The sequence below is a fragment of the Bicyclus anynana genome, chromosome 27, assembly GCF_947172395.1.
Source record: "Bicyclus anynana chromosome 27, ilBicAnyn1.1, whole genome shotgun sequence".
Taxonomy (NCBI): domain Eukaryota; kingdom Metazoa; phylum Arthropoda; class Insecta; order Lepidoptera; family Nymphalidae; genus Bicyclus; species Bicyclus anynana.
In genome coordinates this window covers 5,885,067-5,891,066 of record NC_069109.1, presented here as the reverse complement: position 1 = coordinate 5,891,066, position 6,000 = coordinate 5,885,067, and positions in this window count along the sequence as shown.

Here is a 6,000-nt window from a genome sequence, read left to right as displayed (position 1 = left end):
AATCCAGAGTATTTGCTTTAGTAGTCGCAGTGCAAAGGAGGAACAAACATCATCATCATATCAGCCGATGGAGTGGACTGCAGGACACAGGCCTTTTGTAGACACTTCCAAACATCACGATACTGAGCCGCCAGCAGCCAGCGAATGTCTGCGACTCGGCTTCAGTGTGCTCGTGGCGTTCGAGCCGTCCACATCTCTTGTTGTGTAATTCTTTATGGGTTACTTGGGATAGGCGGGGAGAGTGACTTGAGTGGAAAAGGGGAGTGTTTGTTAACAGTCAGGTATCTTTAACCCTACACACAACGTTCACAAGTGCGTGACTCCACTCAAGGTCATTCTCTGCCATTCTAGGGTCTTATTTTGGTTACATTTTGATTTGTTAATTAAGTTGTCCTGACAAATTTTGTGAATAACCTTTGTTCGACATTAGTTTTCTTATTTTTGTAATCACTATTGAGTCTGCTAAAAATATTATTGTGATTATTTTCTTACAGACAAGTTCGCACAGATATACCCAAAGTCCGGAAGATACAGCAGAGGACCTGTGTTATTCCCGGGCTTCAATAGGCCGCGGAAAAAAATTGGCCAACAATTCACTTATACACTTTTCTCATGGAAAAAAAAACACTGACTTGAAATTATATTCTTTATTTGTTGAATAATTTGCCTATCATTTGTTTATCCGACGCCCTGCGGTTTCAGTCACGTAATTCCCGTTCCTGTGAGAATATGGGGATATAATATAGTTTATGACTCTCGCAAATGATGTGGCTTGTGGTATAAGAATTTTTAAAATCTTCAATTATATTTTTTATATTTTATCTCACAAAGTTAATTTTATTCATAAAATGTTGAGTACTTCTCTGACATAAAATCTCTTTGCTTAGATTTAAAAAAGTACCGTTCGTTTTTAGACGGATGATAAAGGTTTTATATTATATTACGGCACATGTGCATTTCACATTACATTACGATATTGAAATTGTTGAAATAAGAAATAATTTATGAACAAATTAATACGAAGAATAATACGAAAATAAAATCAGACACGGGTGAAGTAGGGGTAGAAAGTTTGTATGGAAAATCCTTCATTTTTCTAGGTACATTTGTAATTATAAAATTATTAGTGGATTATTTAATAGGTATACGTTTTAAAGCTTGCAAAAATATAAATAAAAGGATGTCAAATAGGGGTATAAAGTTGACATCGATTTTTATGCGGACGAAGTCGTTGGCGTCCACTAGTGTGTTATAAAATAAATTATAATTGTGAATGTATACGAGTAGATATTTATGGATATTTAAAAGGTGAGCCGCTAGGATTCGCGTTCTTTAGATTCGTCGCTGCTATGTATAGATGTTGCAACAATGTTTATATTTAGTTGTTTTTTATCTAAAACACGTATATCTGGTGTGCAGGTTGTTCGTTTATCTCCTGTTTCCGCCCTAGGGCCATGTGTTTTGGAGCGCGCGCGTGGTAGGGTAACCATAATACGGACAATTTTGGGACATTCCTGAAAATATCACCATTATTATTAGCCATTGTGCATTACAGGGTCGGGTCTCCCTTATATGAAAGAGTATAGAACTTATACCCACCACGCCAATGCGGATTGACGATGATAAATTCTTTAGCAACCATTATTATTGGAAAAAGCGTCCAAAATATACCAATTTTAATAAAAAGTAGTAAAGATTACTTTAGAAACTCAATTTTAAAATGCATATTTAATCATAGGTAATTTATAAACCAACATGTCGGACAGCGTTTTCACTCTCTGAGTCAAAAATTAATTTTAAAATGAAAAAAATAATAATATTCAAGTCCCAAAAATTACGATACATATTTTACGATCTAGAAGACTGATAATGAATAATTTAAGACTGTTTTTAAAAAAGTGTCAACTATTTAAGGTTCGATTTGTTTTAAAAAAGGCAATCCACAAGATATAGGAAACTATAGGCCAATCAGTCTTCTAATAAGCTCGTACAAACTATTTGCTTCAATACTACTGAAACGAATAACCCAGGATATTGACAATTTACAACCTGTAGAGCAAGCAGGCTTCCGGTCAGGTTTCAGCACTATCGATCACATTCAGACAATAGAACAAATAATGGAAAAATACAGAGAATTCAACAGATCCCTCTATGTGGCGTTCATAGATTACAGCAAAGCTTTTGACAGCATCAATCACAGCGCTATCTGGAAAGCTCTTTACTCGCTAAAAATCGACCAAAAATATATAAATATAATAAAAAACATATACGAAAACAGTACCAGCAAAGTAAAGCTCGAGACCAGTGGAGAACCCTTCAATATTGAACGAGGTGTAAGACAAGGCGACCCGCTGTCACCAAAGCTTTTTATAGCGGTCCTTCAAGATATTTTTAGCAAAATGAACTGGGCACAAAAAGGCATACTGATAAATGGCAACTATCTCAATCATCTAAGATTTGCAGATGACATTGTGATAATGGCTGAATCACCTAAAGACCTGGAGGAAATGATAACAACACTCGATCAGGAAAGTAAAAAAGTAGGACTTGATATGAACACAGATAAGACAAAAATAATGACCAACACTTACAAAAGACCAATACAAGTAAACGGACACCTAATAGAATATGTTGACAATTATATTTATTTAGGGAAACAAGTCTCATTTAACGTAAACAGTAACCTACTAGAAGTGACAAGAAGAATAAATCTGACATGGAAAAAGTTTTGGTCGTTGAAGGAGATATTAAAAGGTAACTATAGCCTACACATGAAAAAAATTGTAATGGATTCCTGTATTACACCATGCCTCTTGTATGGTTGTCAATCTTGGGTATTCACAAACAGTATAAAACAAAAAATTGCTAATACACAAAAAGCAATGGAGAGAAGCATATTACGGATCAGAAAAATACATAAAGTACGAAGTGAGAATATAAGACAAAAAACGAAGGTCACAGATGCGCTGAAACAGGCACTGACAATAAAGTGGCAATGGGCTGGTCACATCGCACGCTGTTCTGACAGAAGATGGACAATAGAAACAACCAAATGGAAGGGTCCATCCGGTAAAAGAAAAGTCGGTAGACCAAAGCAGCGATGGGAAGACGACATCGCTCAAGCAGTGGGGAGAAATTGGATTGACCAAGCCAAGGACAGGGAAAGGTGGAAAAGGTTGGGGGAGGCCTATACCCAAAATGGGGTCCATATCCCAAATAATTTAGATCTAAGTTAACTAACATTAACTAACACTATATTATAAGTACATTTGTAAAAAAAAAAAAAAAATTAATCACTAACACAATGTATAAAAAACTGAGGATATTGGAATAAAAAGGCTTTATTATTATTATTATTATTATTATTGTTTTAAAGAACGTTTTCTATTTTTGAATTTTTTTTTTCATCCATATATATTTATTGTAATCAAGTTATATCAAGAACGTTTTTATTCAGTACTACATACAACGCACTGTTTGCCAACGGTCTCCTGTCTTCCTGCTCTAAGATCTTGCATTAGAAATATATTATTTATTAGTGATAAGAAATAAATTACAATCAAAATATTCACAGTGATAATAGTTGCCTGTTTAAATTACGGCCAATCACATTTTTCATACAAAATCTAGGAAACCGTGAACTAGATTAAAGAGTAACTTAATATAGTTAAATTAAACAAGCTTTCGTTTGATATATTAGACGACTACATAACTGAAAAAGGTATATGAAAAACATTACTTAAGTGTTTACATCTGGCAACGCCACATTTGCAGAGAGAAAGCATTTTTTCATTTTCAATTCTATAGGTTATTGGTTAACTATTGTACGTTTTAATAAACGAATGAGGAAAGTAAATTAAATTAATTTAATAAAAAAGTAACCATTCAAATACAATGTCAATGTAAATATTTTCTAAGGGAATATATTTTTTATATCAGATCTCGTACTATTCGCTTGTCTGTACACCGCATCACTTTAAGTCAGCCACTGACGATCAAGTAATCTCACATGCCTGCAGCAGTGTTGGTCGCGATAGGCATGATGTCATGCACATCGCGACCAACACACGATCAGTTTTATCGGCTGTCAATCCGTTAGCGCTGCAGGCATGTGAGATTACTTGATTGTCAGTGGTGGACATCCAAATGAACACAAACTTCCAAAAGTAATAAAAGTTGTCCGTTTATTGTTACCCAAAATCGTGGTCACCCTATTAAGTGTAAAAATATCCCGGTAATTTGTTTTATAGCCCAATTCCAGACGCCTCTACCTTTGATGTATACACTATCAATATCCAATGTCTGCCTCAATGGTGGTATACGGCTTCGGTAACGGACAATGAGGTGCAGGGTTCGAATCCTGGGTCGGGCAATAAAACAAAAATACGTTATTGGGATTTTTCTTACAGGAATCTTAATAGCAGCCTGGAGTTGTGAAGTTGGTGAGTTAATTTGTAACAAAAAAACAAACAAGCAAACAAATGTTAGGTATATCTATTCAAAGTGTAGTGTTTCGTATTCCTGACAACGAGCCCTTTCATTTGATACCCCATATCATGGGGGTGAATTTCAAATAGCCTGTCCGCCATATTGGATATCAGTCACGTGGCTATTTTTTTCGTATTCCTGACAGCAAATTATTTCATTTGATACCCATATCATGGGGTGCATTTCAAATAGCCTGTCCGCCATTTTGGACGTCCGCCATATTGGATTTAAGTCACATGACTATTTTTTCGTATTGCTGACCCTTTCAAATTATTTCATTTGATATCCATGTCATGAGGCTGGATTTCAAACAGCCAGTCCGCCATATTGGGGACTCCGCCATATTAAATTTGTAATGACGACGTTTCTTAGCTAGTCATGTATTTTCATTAGAACTCAGAGCGTGTGCAAAATTTCATCCCAATCGAAGACGGGAAGTGGATCAATTTAAAATTAAAATTCCATGATTTACATACATAGTTACAAGTGAATATACGTATTAAAATTGGAACCGACGTTCAAAGACATTTCATTTATTATGATTTTAACACAAAATCACTAAACCGATTTTCATGAAAATGAAATGGGACCAATCTGGAAGTATACTTAATCTTTCAAACAAAAAAATAATTTTCAAAATTGGTTAGTAAATGATAAAGTTATGAGGTAACAAACATAAAAAAGTGTCAAAATTCAAATTCAAAATTCATTTATTTCAATTAGGCTTAGTTTACAAGCACTTTTGAAAAGTCAGTCAGTCAGTCATTATGTCATAATTTAATTTAATCTAATGGTGGTAATAATAGTCGAAAACTTGAAATTAAAGTTACGAGGGTTCCAAACGTTGGTCCGAGAAGAACTGCGAATCTCTTCTTTTTTCGATGTCGGTTAATAGCACCCCTTAATCGCGGTTTGTTCAATCAAATTCATGAAATCAAATTATACTTATTCATTGTTTTCTTAACACCCCCATAATCTGTTACATTTACCGCAAGGGGCTGGGGCACGTGCCCCCAATTACCAACCCCATGGGCCATATGACCCCAGTCTCAAGGGGGCATCAGTTTTATAGTCTTTTACAATCGGATGCAATGTTTACGACTTTTCGGATATGAGCTAGGCGCAATTCATATACAGGATGTTTGGGAACATTTTCCATAACTCTAGGATTATATTTTTTAAGGAAAATTAAATAAACAATGTTTGTAACACATTTGCTCGTAAAGTATCGCTTATTTCACCAAGTTCAATATCGTAATGAATCTCATTACGCACATGTGCCGTAATCTAATACTAACGCGCTAATCTCAGGAACTACTGGTCCGATTTGAAAAATTCTTTCAGTGTTAGATAGCCCATTTATCGAGGAAGGCTATAGGCTATATATTATCCCCGTACTCCTACGGAAACGAGAACCACGCGGGTGAAACCGCGCGGCGTCAGCTAGTGCAATATAACCCCTTTATCATATTCTGTCTAAAAATGAACGGTACTTTTCTAAATCTTCGCAAA